At 39.0% G+C, this 19226-nt stretch overlaps 2 protein-coding genes across 6 annotated transcripts in view; one reads left to right on the forward strand and one right to left on the reverse strand.

Moving 5' to 3' along the window:
* The window catches only part of MED12L (mediator complex subunit 12L), a 374036-nt gene that overhangs the window by 200509 nt on the left and 154301 nt on the right, over positions 1-19226 (reverse strand).
* P2RY14 (purinergic receptor P2Y14) overlaps positions 1-19226 on the forward strand; it is a 70067-nt gene that overhangs the window by 29133 nt on the left and 21708 nt on the right. For 2 of the 5 annotated variants that reach the window (XR_008553928.1, XM_037525793.2), the window contains exon 2: positions 728-855. The exons of 2 other annotated variants lie outside the window; for them this stretch is intronic. The gene's annotated coding sequence lies outside the window, so the exon portion shown is untranslated. Of the gene's footprint in view, positions 1-727; positions 856-6254; positions 6281-19226 lie in introns of those variants that run through there. One more of the 5 variants, XM_037525794.2, reaches the window with a different exon arrangement.

Genomic DNA, 19226 nt, shown 5'->3' on the forward strand with positions numbered 1-19226 from the left:
AACAATCTGTTAAATAAGAAAATACCCAGAAATTGAGGTCAAATAAACCAGATTCAAGCAGAGGGCCAACCTGTACAATGCTTAGAGACTAATAGCACCAGATCAAGGATAGAACTGTATCAGTATAACAGAGCAGACGAAGCACCATCCGGAAACAGTATACCCCTTGAACAGTGTATGGTTAGAGAGGTAAATCACCCACTTCCAAAGAAATTAGCCTTTAATCTCTCTTTTTTGATAGTTAACATGTCTTTTGCTGATCAAGACTCTCATATCAAGACATACTTGTGAAACTGCCCCATTTCTTCCTTTGTACTACAAGTAGGAAATGTTCTGGTCTGTTTCACTTTCAAATATTTTTTAGGTTTTCAACAACCTTCAAGGAGTTAGTTAAAGCCATGTGAATCACAACTTGAAAATACTTCCAATAAATACAGATGCTATTCTTACCACCATTTCACAGGAAGAGGTCATAGCTAGGCATGGGAAAGCTCTATCCTCTGGCTGGCTGGAGCATTCAACTGTTTGGTTCCTTTCCATGCCCACTCTTACACTTTTTACTGTTTAGTCAGGTCTTGATCGACTGTAAACCTAAACACAAATCAGATCTAGCTTACACAACTGCATAGCAGGCTCTAAAGAGGACTAGACATCTGCAGGACTTGACATTCAAGCTTTTGGCAAGATGTCAACGTTTCATAGAGCACTTTAAATGTTTTGATTTTAGAGCTGAAGTAGCATTTCCCATTGGTCAACACTAGGCAGAAAGCAAAGTATATTTCCCTCAACATCAGATGTTACACTCAGTTGCTGACCCACTCTTGCCTACAGAGACCAAAACAGCCTGGAAAATTGGTAAGTAAGAAAGTTTATGTAATGCTGAGTATATGTTAAAGGAAATTTGTAATGTCAGTGTGTAAAACAAATTTTTGTGCCCTTGATGTCCTATATTCTTTTTTTTAATGGATGTATTGAGGAGTGAGATTTGCCTTTTTCAAGTTACAGGACTAAACAAAGTCCAATTAACTTTTCCCTGTAAATGTTCTTTATTAAGTTGGATAAAACATGATTTTATTCTATAGGCTCATTCATTAGGCATTAGAAAATTGCTGTTTTCAAAATTTGTAGAACTATTGGTTATAAAACATACACCAGTGTTGTGTATAGCGTACCTGTATAGTGTATGTGTTGTGTAGTGTACGCGTATACATGGATAGTGAGTTAAATTTTGTTTGGCTATTGTAAAGAACACCAGAATAGATGGGTTACTACTCAATCCTCGGAGGTTCTCCTCCAATAAAGAATCTATATGCTAGAGAAAGAAAAAGGATAAAGAGATTTGGTTTAAGAGCACAAAAAGCAACAGCCCACAAAAAGTGACACTAAAGAAAAAATACTTTGTGTAAAGAAGTCTTTAAAGTCTCTTTGAAGTGTCACATTTCCATTAATCCATTGGTGTGGATTTAACACTGAGTCAAAATAGACTTTCAAAGAAAAAAAAAACCCAGGAATTAACAAAATTTCATAGTTGCTATTTTTCATTTACATCTTAGATTTTTTTTTATTATGTCCTCAATTCTTTACTACTAGATATCTTCCCATGAGATTCAACAAACATTTAAATACCAAGCTTTCATACTATGTTTTGTCTGCATTTGTTTATGGCAAGGACAAAGCAAACTGGTGGAACTTATTATATTGTTTGTTTTTCTAGAAAATTTGTAATAAATTCCATAAAATAAACTAAAAGATAATTTTAAAATTTTTTGTGCTTAACACCTACTGCTGCTTATTTCCCAGGCAAAAAAGAAAAAATAATTAAGAGCCCGTTTTCTGGAGCAATTATAAGAACACTGCTGCTGCAGGAAGGCAGATATTTAGAGATAAATTACCAACCACAATCACCTGCACCTCTGCTGCCAAAACAAAAGGTTTTATATCAGAAAATAGTCTTTTTAAAGCATGACTCTTGCTAACAAATGGCTCTAAATGGAGAAACTTCTACCTCTTAAAGTCTTTGCTGTAATACAATCATATTTGTACTGACCAACTTTCTTGCCGGTTTTCCCCCACTGAAAGGCAGCATTCACAGAAAAAAATTATCTATCAATATAGACACAAAGCATTTAAAATATAGACATATAGATAGATCTCACACTTAACATCAATAAAATTAGTAGACTAGCACTCATTTTCACATTCTAGTCAACTCTTTATACCAGCTTCTTGGCCTAAGGACTTCAACACAAAACATTTCACTGGCTGCTCAAGATTAACATGTGTCACCAAGATAGCCTGAGAAAGAATACCCAGGAAACCATTACCAAGACCTAGGCTTACTAATTTGTTTGCTCTATGCTCTTTGATATAACTATATAGTTTTTTTTATTATTTTTTAACCATTCATGTATAAGTTTACTAACAACTATTAAATGTATCAGCATTTGACATAGCCATTTTTATAGATAACAAAGTCAAATACCAACAATTTTCTGACTCTACCTAATAAAAAAACAGTGTCAAAAGGCAGTCCCAGAAGTCAAGTGGTGAGAACAACAGCAATGATATTTTATATAATTTTTATGTGACAGACAGATACAGGAGTACTAATAAACATTTCTAAGTAATGAAGCCCTCAGGATACAAGCTTCTGCTTTAAAAAGATTTTGCATTGATAGGATGTTTCCTATTGCCAAATTACACTGGCAAAAACCTCCTATTATTAACTCTGCTTTGCTGATTGGGGAACCAGGAAGGTTCAAACTCAAAACAAGATGACACAGCTAGTAAAACCAAGGAAGGAACTTAAAGTCATCTGGCTTCAAATACATCTGGCCTTTTCCCTGCCCCACCTTCTTTTTGAACTAGGGAAGTGTACAATAAAAATTGTGAATTAAAGATAAATACATGTTGGAGATGCAAGAGTATGCAAGTCTGATCGGTCCCTTAGCTAGCTGTTCACAAAACAATGGTAGAAAACACATTGTGTAAAACTGTCAATATTATTAGTACTCAAATTTTTATAGCGGCAACCTCAGATGGTGGAAAAAAAGCAAGAGCTTTGCAGATAATCAGATGAATTTTAATCTACTGTAACCTTGAGCTATATACATTTTTTTGTTTTGTTTTGTTTCTACCTCTGTCCCATCATCCATAAAAATTCATGATACAGTTATCACCATAACAAGCCGCTAAAATACTGAAACATGCTACTAACAGTAGCTATTCAACAAAAGTGGAACTCCTTCTCCAATCATTTCTAGTATCTTGATTAAGTTAGTTTTGAAAATCATTGCTGTATAGAACAATAAAGAGATGAGAGTTTTGTTTCAACATTTATAAAATGTTTTAGCAAAATTATATAAAATGTTTTAGCAATCATTAACACACTTCAAAAAATTAAAAGCACTGCTTTGTGAAATGTGAGTTCTACATTAATAAGAAGTTTAATGACCTTGGGGGGAAAAAAAAAGTTAGAGGTAGTACAAGTTAAGAGTAAAATCCAGGGCCTCCCCGGTGGCGCAGCGGTTGAGCACTGGGTTGCAAAGCTGCCCGCAGCCTCTGCAGCGCCGGTTCGATTCCTGGCTGCTCCCCGGCCACCAGTGGAGGGTCCCACATGGCGCGCAGACCTCTCCTGCCGCCCGCTGCTCCCTCAGCAGTGTACTTCGGTCCTTCTGCCTGCTATGCTCCCCGCTCTGGCTCTGGTGAATTCTCTCACCCTTCTGCGCTTCTGACTATACCCAGTGCTTGTATAAATAAATAAATCTTTAAAATAAATAAATAAATAAATAAAAATACATGCCTCTTAAAAAAAAAAAAAGAGTAAAATCCAACATGAAATTTGAGTTAGAATATGACACTCACATGGCCAAATACAAAATCACAAATTAAGTCGACATGATCCAGCATTTCAATAGAAAAGGCAGTACAAACAGTATCTATCAATACAAGTCCACTGAGAGTGACCTACAATATAAACAATTACTTCCTGGCCAACAACTGTGGGTCTGACAGATAGGGAGTCTGAAGATCAGGGAGTTACAGTCCCACAAGTGGAGGGAGAGAGGGGGGTTCTAAAAAAAAAAGGTGGTACAAAAACATGTAGGTTATTACTTGCTTAATTTACATATTTTATGACCGGATATATTTCCAGACAGACAACCTTAGAAAACATTCAAGAAAAGATGAAACGAAAGCTATCTGATCTGTAGGCATTACATCCTAGACTGGAAAGTTTATGTATCTTTTATTTTTTTTAAGATTTATTTATTTATACAAGAACTGGGGTACAGGCCAGATGTGCGGGAGGGTGAGAGGATTCACCAGAGACAGAGCAGGGAACAGAACAGGCAGACTGACGAAACACACTGCTGAGGGGAGCAGTGGGCGAGACAGGAGAGGTTTGCCTCACCATGTGGGCATCTCCGCTGCCGGCAGGGATCGAACAGGCACTGCAGAGGCTGTGGACATCTTCATAGCACGGTGCTCAAGCGCCTGCGCCACCAGGGAGGCCCTATGTATCTTTTAAATTTAATTACTGCTCATAATGATTTGGTGTCCCTTTTTAGTATTCACAAACAATACAGTACACATAGACAGAGCAAGGGTTGAAAGATTAAAATAACTTAACTAGGGCCTCCCTAGTGGTGCAGGGGTTAAGGTCTCAGCACTATCAAGCTATCACCAGCCACTGTGGCAAGAACTGGATCCCTGGCCAGAGAGCTAGCACATGTGGTGCAGCAGACCTCTCCTGTCTCACCTGCTGCTCCCCTCAGCAGTGTATTTCAGTAAATCCCCCTGTTCTGCTCCCCATTCTGTCCCTCGTGAATCCTGTCAACCCCGCTCCCCATATCTCTTTGCCTACACTCCAGTTCTTGTATGCATAAATAAAAATATTTAAAAATAAATAATATAAAATAACCAAACTAACCCAAAAGAAATCTTTTTTTAAAAGATTTATTTATTTATGCATACAAGAGCTGGGATACAGGCCAGAGATGCAGGGGATGAGAGGATCCACCAGAGACAGAGTAGGGAACAGAACAGGCAGACTGACTGAAACACACTGCTGAGGGAAGCAGCAGGTAAAACAGCTGCTCGCCCTGTGGGTTTCTCCCTGGCGGGATGGGGATTGAACTCGTGCTGCAGAGACTGGGGATTGCTTCATAGTGTGGTGCTTAACCCCTTGTGCCACCAGGGAGACCCCCAAAAGAATCTTATTAGAAAAATATAGCAAAATACATCTTAGCCAGGAAATCTTAAGCTTTTGGTTTCAGGATCCCTTTCACTGTTAAAACTAAGGAACCCAAAAAGCTTTTATAGAAGTGGCATTATTCGACATTGTTTATCTCTGACATCTGGTCTTAGATTAGATTCTCATATCCACTTCTTCATAAGATCAGTTGTTTTAGCAAAAGTAAACACAAGAAAATCTAATCTTAAACAGATATATATTAGGAAAAGGAAGTATTTTAACAGCCTTTTGTATTTTTTTTCTGCAGTATCACACCAGGACTCATAAGTGGTTCAATTATTTCTTTAAGGTTGCAATGTAGAATCTAATTCATTATCAATAAATATTCTTGTGACATTAAAACCCTTTAATCTAAATTGATCTTTCAGTAAATCTTTTACCAATGCTATATTTTACACATGGGATATTCACTGGTCATTTGCAGAACTTTGAATTCTAAATACATAACATACCATCAAAAATCACATTAATAATGGCAATGATCTCAATCTACACACAGGGAAGCTACCAAGCTTACTGGGGCAGACAAAAGTTTTGCAAATTTCTAACTCTGAAAGCTTGAGTTTTAACATTATCAACAAATACTATTGTTTTCCTTCATATGAGAAGGCTCAGTTCATTCCTTTTTAAGAAATTATCTGCAAAATATCCAAATCTGATTTAATGGATTTACTGTAGTTTATCATTCGTTCAAGTAAAAATGATGTTCCCCATGCGGAAAAAAAGCATCTAACAGCTCATAAATCAATCACCTAAGAACTGTTCCTCTAGACAACTATCAAATGCAGAAGAGCTTTTTGCAACATTCCCATTTTGTCACATTAGATATTTAAATGACATATATTTAAGGAGCAAGATTTAATCTTTAATTATATGTATATATATGTTAATCAGTGATAATATTTATTGCTCCATCAAAGACATTCTTTTCTTTTTTTTATTTACTAAGACTGAATGGCAATAAGGAATACAATGACTACAGAACAGCTGGGTATATGACCTTGATTTCTGCCAGAACACCAGCAGGTTTGTTTCACATACCATGACTTTTGCATCATTAGTGCAAATATCAGGACAGTGAGTGAAAAAGATAACTGAAATACTAGGCTGATTTCATGGTCCTCTTGAAAGGGCATTAGGGATTCCTGTGATTCCACAAACAATATTGTAAGGTCAATTATTTTGGATGTGGGATATGAAAATTTTATTTTGATACCAAAAGAACTAACTTGAAAAGAAAAATTATAATTTGACTATGTTAAAATTAGTAACTTGTTCATCAAACTATATCTTTAAAAGTGAATAGAGAAGTTATATTCTGGGAACTGCTTTTCACATCATATGCAGTCATCAAGCAGCTAGAAACAACAATTCAATAATTTCTACAAATCAATAACAGTACAACCCAAAAGAAAAAATGAAAATAGGTATGAGTAGATATTTCATCAAAGTAACCAATAATCATAAAATAAAATGAAGAGATGCCCCTATGATTTTTTATCATAGAAATGCAAACCAAGAGCACAATACATTTCAGAAGCAAAAGATTTTAAAACAGAGATTAAAATGTTGGGCAGAATTTGTATCCACAGGATTACTACTTGTTACTGGTAGGAATACAAGCTGGTACAACCACATTGGAAAATATTTTAGCATTATTTCCTAAATTTCAACATGCGCATACCCTATGACTCAGCAAAAATAATTCCTAGGGAACACTTTCACATATCCATCAAGTGACAACAAGGACATATACTTTAGGCATGGTTCATAACCAAAATTAAAAAACATCTCAAACACTGAAATTGCAAGGAATGAGTTAGATCAATGAGTATGAGATTTGGGACACCAAACCCAATGAAATACAGCATCACTCAATTACAAGGACAGTATGTGGCATGACACATAATAAATTGGTGAAAGATTACACAAGGTTTTAGATAAACACAATTTCATACATGCACATATGCATACAACATGTATACACATACCTTTAGAATACACCTAGATGTTATAAAACAAGATAGTAGGAGAAAGAAGAAAATGAAATGCACACAGAACAAAGATGGTAGGGAGGTGATACGAGAGTAAGGATAGAACATTTAGTTATAAATAGCTTTTTATTGTCAAAGTCCTTGCTTTCATTTTGACTATTGAGTTTGGGGGAAAAAATTAGCATGATTTTTTTTTTAAATAGTAAGTTTTATTTTTATATTCCCCCATACAATTGCAAACCCCCCATTCTGACCCAAATCACTACCCTCCCACCCCCTAACCCCCAAAAAGTATCTCTGGTTCATAGTTTTTCGATGATTTTGATTTTCACTTTCTTATAGTTATTCATTTTCCTGGTCCCTTATTTAAGTTTTCTAGATTCCTGCTATGAGTGAGACCATCCGGTATTTTTCTTTTTCTTTTTGGCTTATTTCGCTGAGCATGATCCCTTCCAGCGCCATCCATGTTGCTGCAAATGGCATGTGTTTATCTTTTTTGAATGCTGAGTAATATTCCATGGTATATATGTACCACATCTTCTTGATCCAGTCATCTATTTTTGGGCATTTGGGCTGTTTCCAAAGCTTAGCTATTGTAAATAGTGCTGCTATAAACATAAGGGTGCAGGTGCTCTTTGGAAATGATGTTTCTGTGTCCTTTGGGTAAATACCTAGGAGTGGAATTGCTGGATCATATGGAAGCTCTATGTTTAGTAGGTCCAGAAATCTCCACACAGCTCTCCATAGTGGTTGGACGAGTTTGCACTCCCACCAACAGTGCAGGAGAGTTCCTTTTTCTCCACACCCTCGCCAACATTTGTTGTTGCTAGTTTTTTTAATATGTGCCATTCTCACTGGTGTAAGATGGTATCTCATGGTAGTTTTGATTTGCATTTCCCTGATTGCCACTGATGTTGAACATTTTTTCATATGCCTGTTGGCCATTCGCATTTCCTCTTCAGAGAAGTTTCTTTTTAGCTCTTCTGCCCATTTTTTGACTGGATTATTTTCTTTGTTGTTGCTGAGTCTCATCAGCTCTTGGCAGATTTTTGTGATCAGTCCTTTATCATTAGTGTTGTGTGCAAAAATGTTCTCCCAGTAGGTGGGGTTTCTCTTTGTTTTTGTTATTGTCTCTTTTGCTGTGCAGAAGCTCTTTAATTTGATGTAGTCCCAGCTGTTTATCTTTGCCTTCACTATCACTGCTTTGGGTGATGTGTCTGTAAAGATGTCTTTGATATGCAAATCACGTAATGTTTTGCCTATATTTCCTTCTATGTATTTTATGGTTTCAGGTCTTATGTCTAGTTCTTTAATCCATTTTGAGTTGATTTTTGTGTATGGTGTGAGGTAGTGGTCAAGCTTCATTCTTTTGAATGTAGCAACCCAGTTTTCCCAGCACCATTTATTGAATAAACTTTCTTTGCTCCGGTGCAGATTCTTTGCTCCTTTGTCAAAGATTAGTTGACCATAAATCTGTGGGTTTATTTCTGGATTTTCTATTCGATTCCATTGGTCTGTATGTCTGTTCTTGTTCCAATACCATGCAGTTTTGATGATTATGGCTTTGTAGTAGAGTTTGAAGTCTGGGAGTGTGATGCCTCCATTTCCTTCTTTTTTTTTTCAGTAGAGCTTTGGCTATTCGGGGTTTTTTGTGATTCCATATGAATTTCATCAATAATTGTTCTATTTCTTTGAAGAATGACATTGAAATTTTGATTGGAATAGCATTGAATCTGTATATTGCTTTTGGTAGGATGGCCATTTTAATAATGTTTATTCTTCCAATCCATGAGCAGGGGATGTCTTTCCATTTCTTTGTGTCTTCTTCTATTTCTTTTAACAGTGTTTTATAGTTTTCTTTGTATAGGTCCTTTACCTCTTCTGTTAGATTTATTCCCAAGTGTTTGATTTTTTTTTGTTTCGATAATAAAAGGGATTTTTTTTTTATTTCTTCTTCTTCAAACTTATTGTTTGTGTATAGGAAGGCTACCGACTTTTGCGTGTTGATTTTGGATCCTGCCACTTTACTGAATTGATTGATGAGTTGAATTAGTTTTTCTGTGGAGTTTTTAGGGTTCTCTATGTATATTATCATATCATCTGCAAATAGTGATAGTTTGACTTCTTCTTTTCCTATTTGGATTCCTTGGATGTCTTTCTTGTCTTATTGCTCTGACTAGGACTTCCAGTATTATATTGAAAAGCAGTGGTGAGAGTGGACATCCTTGTCTTGTTCCAGATCTTAATGGAATTGCTTTCAGCTTTTCACCATTGAGAATGATACTGGCTGTTGGATTGTCATAGATGGCCTTTATGATGTTGAGGTATGTTCCTTGTATCCCAAGAATTTCAAGGGCTTTTATCATGAATGGGTGTTGCACTTTGTCAAAAGCTTTCTCAGCATCTATTGATATTATCATATAGTTTTTATATTTCTTTTTGTTGATGTGTTGGATAACGTTGATTAATTTTCGGATGTTAAACCATCCTTGTGTCCCTGGAATGAATCCTACTTGGTCATGGTGAATTATCTTATGGATACATTGTTGGATTCTGATAGCTAAAATTTTATTGAGGATTTTTGCATCAGTGTTCATTAGGGAGATTGGCCTGTAGTTTTCCTTTTTTGTGTTGTCCTTGTTCGTTTTTGCTATTAGTGTAATGTTGGCTTCACAGAACGTGTTTGGTATTGTCCCTTCCTTCTCAATTTTTTGGAAGAATTTGTGAAGGATAGGCACTAATTCGTCTCTGAATGTTTGGTAGAATTCATTTGTAAATCCATCAGGTCCTGGGCTTTTGTTTTTGGGGAGGTTTTTGATTACCATTTCAATTTCGCTGCTGGTAATTGGTCTGTTTAGGTGTTCTATTTCTTCTTTATCTAGCTTTGGGTGATTATAGAGTTGTAGGAATTTGTCCATCTCCTCTAGATTGTTGAACTTGTTTCCATATAACTGTTCATAGTAGTTACTGATTATTCTTTTGATTTCTGCTGTGTCCGTTGTGATTTCTCCTCTTTCGTTTGTGATCCTGTCTATTTGTGCTTTCTCCCTTTTTCCCTTTATGAGCCTGGCTAGGGGTTTGTCTATTTTATTGATTTTTCCAAAGAACCAGCTCTTGGTTTCATTGATCTTTTGGATTGTTTTTTTTTAGTTTCAATTTCATTTATTTCTGCTTTGGTTTTTATTATTTTTTTTCTTCTACTGGTTTTGGGTTTTTTTTGTTGTTCTTTTTCTAGATCTCTGAGCTTCGAGATTAGGTTGTTTCTTTGAGTTCTTTCTTGTTTTTTGATGTGAGCTTCTATTGCTATATATTTTCCTCTTATTACTGCTTTTGCTGCATTCCATACATTTAGGATATCGGTGTCCTCCTTGTCATTCAATTCAAAGAATTTTTAATTTCTTCTTTGATCTTCTCGTTAGTCCAGTGTTCTTTCAGTAGTGTGGTTTTTAATCTCCATGAGGTAGGATAGTTCCTTGCCTTCTTTTTATGGTTTATTTCTAGTTTGATGCCTTCATGGTCAGAAAAGATGGTTGGTATGATTTCAATCTTGGTGTATCTGTTGATATTTGTCTTGTGTCCCAGTATGTGATCGATCCTGGAGAATGATCCTTGTGCACTTGAGAAAAATATGTACTCCGTTTCCTTTGGGTTTAGTGTTCTACAGATGTCTGTTAAGCCCAAATGCTCTAGGTCCTTATTTAGAGCTTTAGTTTCTTTACTTATTTTTTGTCTTGTTGATCTATCCATTGTTGATAGTGGTGTGTTGAAGTCTCCCACTACGTATGTGTTTTCTCTGATGTCTGTTTTCAGAGAGGACAACAGTTGTCTGATATATAAGAGCACGAAGGTGCTCCTTCGTTTGGTGCATATATGTTAATGAGTGTTATTTCTTCTTGAAGTATTGTCCCCTTGATCATAATGTAGTGACCATTGGGGTCTCTTTTTATTTTCTTGAGTTTGAAGTCTGTTTTATCTGATATAAGTATAGCTGTTCCTGCTTTCTTTTTTGGTCCATTTGCTTGTAGGATTGTTTTCCATCCTTTAACTTTGAGCCAATTTTTATCTTTTGTAGCTAAAGGTGTTTCCTGGAGACAGCAAAAGGTTGGGTTTTGTTTCTTAATCCAGGCTGCAACTCTGTGTCTTTTTATTGAAGAGTTTGGTCCATTTACATTTAGAGTTAATATTGCTATGTTAGCATCTGTATTAGCCATTGTGTTTGTCTTTCCTTTGATTTTATTTATTTATTCTTTTAATAACTTTTTTTTTTGGTCTTCTTTCGTTGTTATTCGTCCCTCTGAGGTTCTGGCTTTAGGACTCCTTGTAGTATTTTTTGGAGTGGGGGTTTAGTTGTAGTGAAATTCTGGAGTTTCTGTTTGTCTGGGAAGGTCCTTATTCTTTCTTCATAGAGGAAGGAGAGCTTTGTGGGATAGAGTATTCTTGGTTGGCATCTGTTTTCTTGGAGTCTGTTGACTACGTCCCTCCACTCTCTCCTTGCCCGTAGTGTTTCTTCAGAGAAGTCTGATGTCAGCCTGATTGGTTTTCCTTTGAATGTTATCTGTTTCTTCCCTCTTGTCAGCTTCATTATTTTTTCCTTGTTCTGGATTCTTGGGAGCTTTACTATTATGTGTCTTGCTGTATTTTTCCTTTCGTCGTGGAAGTTTGGTGTTCTTCTTGCTCTTGTATATCAATTTTCAGCTCCTTCTTCGCTTTTGGGAAGTTCTCTTCAATTATCTCCTGGAATATTTTCTCTGTTCCTACATCTCTCTCCTCTCCTTCTGGAATTCCTATAACTCTTATATTTCCTTTCCTCATGGAATCAGATAGTTCCCGAAGTCTTTCTTCGTTCTTTTTCCTTCGTACTTCTCTTTCCTTTTCTGTTTTGGTTCTTTTTATTTCTGTGTCTTCAAGAGTACCTATTCGTTCTTCCATTTCATCTATTCTGCTTTCATTGCTTTTCCCAGAGTTCTTTAGTTCCTCCATTAATTCTTTGATCTCCTGCATTTCTTTTACTTCCCTCTTTAGGGACTCAATTTCATTCTTCTGACCATTGTTTTCCCTCTTTAGGGACTCAATTTCCTTCATCTGATCATTGTTTTCCTTTATGACTTCTGTCGCTTTTTTAATCATGGCAATTTTAAATTCTCTTTCTGGAAGGCTCAGAAGTACTTCCAAGTTACTGTTGTTGCAATCTGGGGGGTGGTTTTCTTTTTGTGGTGTGCTTCTTTCCCGAGGAGTTGTTAGGTTGCGTGTGGTTCTTCTACTCCCTACTGTTTTCTAATTTGTCATATGCATTGGGACACTGTGTTGCTCGGACTGGCCGGCATCTTGGGTGAACTTCTCCGCTCCCCTCTGACTCCTCCAGGAGCCATCTCTGGCTTCTGGGGGAGCTTTCTGCTGATTTTAGGCTGTCTTTACTGAAGAAATGTCCCTGATCTAAAATGGCGAAGCGAGACGCAGTTCCTGTGCATCCGGTCTCAGGCACACTCTTCTGCGCGCCCGGTCTGCCCTGGACGTGGGTGCCTTCTCCCTCTGTGGGCTCAGACTGCTGGTTGGAAGGGGCCTGGCATGGGCTAACTTCCCAGCTGGCCACTGGGTCCTCCAGAAGCCTTCTGCCCTTTTCAAGAAGTCTTTTCTTAAGAAATTTCCCTGTTCTATGGGGTGTTAGTGACTTTTTTTTTAGGTCGCTAGGTGGCACCTGAGATCTCTCCTATTGTCCTTTGGGGGCTGCTTTTCGACGCCCCCCCGCCTCCGTGGGACAGGGAACAGAGCGAGAATGGTAGGGTAAACCTCAACGGCTTTGGGGTGCTGTGTCTGCCTTGTGCCCCACCGTCGTGGAGAACCCACGCCCCGAATTTCGTGCCCCGGGTCTCAGTTCCAAAGCCCTCAGTTCCAGGACGCGGGCTGTAGCCCAGTTCAGTGGCGCGGGAATGGCACCTTTTGCACCCCGCTCCCGTGCCTGGGCACCTGGTTCCTGCTTACTCAGTGAGGGACTTTCACCTCAGTGAGGGCCTGCGTGTGTCTCCCAGCAAGCCTAGGTCGCAGGCGCGGGGACCTGGGCAGCCGGGATCCCAATCAGCGTTTGCTTTTCAAGTGCGCCAAGCGCACCGCTTTTCCATGCAAGCTTACCGGCAGGCCCGGGGCTGTGTGCAGGTCTCCTCCAGAGTCTCTTTGTTCTCTAATGGCGCCCGGAGCCGTTCGCTCACCGCCACAGCAAATACTGCAGGGTTCTCCACAGCTCCCGTTCACGGGGTGTGGTGGCTGAAATAGTTCCTTTCCACTCACAGTCCCGCTTGCTGCATAGTTTGTTCTTGTTGGTCGTTTTAGTTTGTTTTTTTCCTCCTCTCTGCTGGTCAGAGAGTGCCGACTTTGTGGGCGGGGGAGGAGAACAGGGTTCTGCGCTTTCCTCCCTTCTGGTCCTCTTTTATGGCAACTTTCTTCTTCAGGCAGTTTGCTGGAGTCACCCGTTTATCTTCCGTGTCCCAGTTCTCACTGGGACCTGCCGCTTTTCCTCCCTATTAACTTTTTTTAATGGGAGATCTTACTCGCAGAGTCTCCTCGCCGCCATGTTGCTCCGCCCTCTCAAAAATTAGCATGATTTTAAAAAGTCAGAATAACAATTTTTAAAGTCAGCCTTGCATGAAACTTATGTGACGATATTATATCATACAGAAATTATAATTAATCAATTTTATGTACCAAATATTAAAATAGGTCCATAAATCTAACTTACTGTACACATGGAAAGTAAATGTTCAAAATCAATTACAAAACTCTAAAGGTAATGAACAGACTCATCATTTGACAGTTAAGGAAATCAAATCCTTAATTTGACCAAAGCTTGCAAATTCAGTCATAAATTCAATAAATATCTATTGACAATATATGCCAGGCATTAATTCAGCAGTGAGCAACTGAAACTAGTTCTGTTTTTATTCTTTTAAGGGATGTGTGTGTAGGAATGGGGCAGGGAGTTGTTGGAGAAAATAAATTGAAAATAAGTATTCTTATTTTAAAGAATGAAGGCAGCTATAAAGAAATTAAAACACAGTGAGAGGCAGAAGATTACTGGGTAGAGGCCTGGCTATGTCAGATGCCGTGAACAAGGAAGGCTTCCCTGAAAGGGTGATGTTTTAACAGAGACCCTGTGAAGCAGTCACACTAGGAGACTAAAACAGACAATCACAGACAGGTCGATCCCTAAGTATCTCTCCCCCTGTGAGTTTGTTTTAGAGATTTATAGAATTGGACATCAACACCACCACGATGACAGTGTGAAAGCGAATTCACCTGGGTATGCCTGCTACTCCTATCCAGTGCTTGACAAAACTGGGTAGCCCATATTCACTGAGCACTGCCAAAAGCCCCACCTATTTACAAAGGTTGAAAAACCTTTCATGATTTATTGAAACAGAGAAAAAACATGTACCTGCTCAGAGTACTGCAGGCACCAAATGACAAACAAGGAAAACTTAAAGGGGGACAGATAGGCAGCTAAGCTTCTGTTTTTATTTTGAACATTTGTTACACTGGGCCAAAATACCTATGCAGCATAATCATTAACATTTACAACAACTAGTAGTTTATTTGCCAAAGGCACCAAATATCCCCTGCCTTGCATTTTCCACATCCCACCCAAGATATACAAATACACCTGCACTTTTTCACAAGTTAATCATGTCCATGACATCAAGAGATAAAAGAAAGCTCAAAGGCACTTTTTGCTGTTGTAGGCTAGATGACACAAATTATATGTTAGAGGTCACAGGGTTGAGGAGAGGAACAGCTTCTACCAAGAGAATAACAATGGCCCTTGACCTAGGGAGCAGGATCAGTAGAACCAATGTTATGCTGACTCTACATCTGCCAGGCTTCTGAAAGCCACGTACCAGAGTGGGGTCAAGAAACTCATGTACGGACATACAAGTTAGATGTTCTAATCACGAAGGTCTTGGAAGAGTTGGGTTCCAGTTGTAAGTGCTCTGGTTACTATCTCAGGAATTTGCTCAGGCTACTAAGTGCTCTTCATCTGCTTTCTTCCTATTTAAAATAAGGATGTTGGGCCTCCCCTGGTGGCACAGGTGGTTGAACGCAGTGCTGTGAAGCTGTCTGCAGCCTCTGCAGCGCTGGTTCAATCCCAGCCAGCCGGTGAGGGTCCCACATGGGGTTAAGGTCTCAGCACTAGCGAGCTATCACCAGCCACTGCGGCAAGAACTAGATCAATAGCCATGGAGCTAGCACATGTGGTGCGGCAGACCTCTCCTGTCTCACCCACTGCTCCTCTCAGCAGTGGATTTTGTCAGTCTGCCTGTTCTGTTCTCCACTCTCTCTCTGGTGAATCCTCTCACCCTCCCATGCATCTGGCCTGTACCCCAGTTCTTGTGTAAGTAAATAAATAAATCTTTAAAAAAGTAAAATAAATTAAAAAATAAAATAAGGATGTTTTAGAAGCCAATCATCAGAAACTTATGCAGAATCTACTATGAGCCATCTTCTGGCTTAGGTGAAAATACTTAGGTTTTCTCTACATGCAGAACAGCTACTCAATGTCTTTTCACAATAAGCAATATTGCCTAGTGATTAAGGTTTTAGAATAGTGCTGACCTGGGTTCAAATTTCAGTTCTACAATATACTACCTTTGACATCTTTTTGTAATACCCTGGACAATTTATCATCTCCATACGCCATTTAGCTTGTTACTACAATGGCGTTACTTCTATCTGATGAGAATTTAAGAATGTGTACCTACAGTTTGTTCATTTCACTGCTGCATAAAGTTTCATAGGATAAATAATGCTTTTCATCCATTCTCCTGTCAATAATCATTTGAGCTATTTCTACATTTTTGCTACTATAAACAGTGCTCCTATGAGCACCCTGTCCATGTTTTTCATACATGTTTTGCTTTTACTAGAGGTGTTTTTTTTTTTTTTTTGCATAGAACTGGGGTGCAGGGCACAGGTGGTGAGGGTGGGGGGGATGAGAGGATTCACCAGAGTCAGAGTGGGGAGCAGAACAGGCAGATCTACTGAAATACACTGCTGAGGGGAGCAGCGGGCGTGACAGGAAAGGTCTGCTGCACCATGTGAGTTAGCACCCTGGCTGGGGATCGAACTCAGGCCAAGAAGTGATAGCTCTAAGACTTAATCCCTAGGAAACCAGAGAGCCCTGCTAGAATTTTCTAGGGCATGTACCGAGAAATTAGAATGTTCAGTTATAGGATTAGTGAATGTTCATTTTTTCCAAATATTTCCAATCCCTTTTTCCAAAATGATAAACTTTCAAAAAAAAAATAATGCCAACCAGGGGATTAAAATGTTCTGCAAGACTATATACAGCATGAACAATTTTTACAATGGAATGCCTGTTTATATGTCTTTAAAGGGAGGGAATGAAAACCACAAATTTCAGAACAGTGTTATCTACAGGCAGAGGAAAGCAGCCAGTCCAGGGTGGAACCCCTCAGGCGATGATGTCACATTCTGGAGCTCTGGTTCACAAGTCTGTGCTGAGTGTTTTTGTTGTGCTGTAGCTTATGTTATATAAATTCCTTTCCAAGTATCAAATATTCCATTTCGACAGTAATCAGAATCCCAGTGTCTAAGACAAGTAGAGTTCCCAGTTATTGGTAAAAACTATGATGACAGGGCCTCCCCGGTGGCGCAGCGGTTGAGCGCTGGGTTGCGATGCTGCCCGCGGCCTCTACAGCGCAGGTTCAATCCCCAGCTGCTTCCCAGCCCTGGAGGAGGGTCCCACATGGCGCGCAGACCTCTCCTGCCGCCCGCTGCTCCCCTCAGCAGTGTACTTCGGTCCTTCTGCCTGCTCTGCTCCCCGCTCTGGCTCTGGTGAATTCTCTCACCCTCCCGTGCTTCTGACTGTACCCAGTGCATGTATAAACAAAACAAAAACAAACAAATAAATAAATAAATAAAACATGCCTCTATTAAAAAAAAAAAAAAAACTATGACGACAATGAAAGAGGTGACAGGACACAGTAGCCATGCTAACTTGGCTGACAACATGCTTCTTAATATCCAGAGCTGACAGGAACCTAGAACTGCCAATGCTGGAGCTAGCTGTAAACAGGAGAGGAAGCAGACGCGTCTTCTCAGAGCCAGAATACCAGACTCAGGTCCAAGAGGGCAGAGAGGATGTTGGTATTTTCGTGCTTCATCCCCAACACTGAGAACACTAACAGATGATCCCCAAATAACTGATAAATGAAAGGGAAAGCTTTTTATATAAGTAATAGTTTTAAGCTATGCTTTAAACAAAGATTTACTTGGTTTAGAGCAAGGAAAAAAAGTTGACCAGGAATAAAGAAACAACAAGTTTAAGGATAGGCAGAGGATCTCTCATTCCACAGATGCCTGAGAAACACAAGCAGAGAAGTTTATAAAACGGTTAAGCACACACTTGCCTTGTGTCAGGCACTCAGCACAGGCTCCTTTCCCAAAACTGGAACACACAACACACATGTGCATTTGTGCATACATAGACACATGAGAATACGCTCTTATATATGTCAGTGTGAAAGTGCACATACAGGTTGAAACTTTGAACAGTGATCCTCTCCATACAATTGAAAGTTCATACTTTGACTCCCAAAAACGTAACTACTAATAGCCTGCCTTTAACTGGAAGCTTTACTGATAATACATAGTCAATTCACACATTCTGTATTTACTATTCATTAAGTAGAAGAGGACCATCCAGTAGGCTATGGAGAAGAGGAGGAAAGGGTGATCTTGTTATCTCCAGGACAGAAAAGGCAGAAGGGCAGGCAGAAGAGGCAGGCACACGTGGGGTAACCAAGAAAATAAATCATCATTTGTGTGACTTTTATGCTTTTTCATTTTTCTAAAAATGTTTCTATATAATGCCCATCCTTCACCCACTGTTTTAGTTACAGTGCTTATATTACAGCTGGGTCCAAGATGTAAAAGGTTCCAGTCATGAATACTGGAACCCTTACGCCAGATTATCTATTGTCATATTGTTTTCTGGCATGACTTCTTCCATGTCTTCCCTCTCATTATCTGGTCCTGGCAAGGAAGTACTCGTCTTCCATTTATTCCTCTGATGTGTGTCTATCCAAGTACTAATGGACCTTCACAGTCTACATGCAGGTTGCACAATTGTAAAATTTATACATGTGTGTATGAATATATATATACACATGTGTGTATACACACACACGTACTTTTTTTTCTTTCACTGAAAATATTTAGAATATAAGTTGCAGACAATCATGACCCTTTTCTCTTAAGCACTTCAACACGCATCTTTAAAAATGAGAATATTTCCTTGTTTAACCACAACACTGTCATATAGAGAGAGATTAAAACTAATTAATTATCTAGTACAAGGTCCACATCCAGATTTACACAACTGTCCCAAAACAACTTCTGTAGTTCTAGCCTCTGTTCCTCCCAATCACAGCTCACATATTTTATCATTTCTCCTTGACCACTTTTGATTTTGACTGGCACCCCCACCCCAACATGTTCGTTTTTCATGTCATTGATGTTTCTCAAGAGTGCAGGTTGAGGGCCTCCCCGGTGGCGCAACGGTTGAGCGCTGGGTTGTGAAGCTGCCTGCAGCCTCTGCAGCACCGGTTAGATCCCCGGCTGCCAGAGGAGGGTCCCACATGGTGCGCAGACCTCTCCTGCCATCCGCTGCTCCCCTCAGCAGTGTGCTTTGGTCTTTCTGCCTGCTCTGCTCCCCACTCTGGCTCTGGTGAATTCTCTCACCCTCCTGCGCTGCTGACTGTACCTAGTGCTTGTATAAATAAATGAATGAATGAATGAATGAATGAATAAAATATGATAAATCTTTTAAAAAAAGAGTGCAGGTTGATTGTTTCATAGAATGTTCCACATGCTGAATTTGTACAATTGTTCCCCTGTAATTTTAAATTTTTGACCTGGTAATGTTGTGTGCCTCTAACTGCATCATATCAGAAGGCATAACATGTTGT

The sequence above is a fragment of the Talpa occidentalis genome, unplaced genomic scaffold, assembly GCF_014898055.3.
Source record: "Talpa occidentalis isolate TD23 unplaced genomic scaffold, MPIMG_talOcc4v2.1 talOcc4.4, whole genome shotgun sequence".
Lineage (NCBI taxonomy): Eukaryota > Metazoa > Chordata > Mammalia > Eulipotyphla > Talpidae > Talpa > Talpa occidentalis.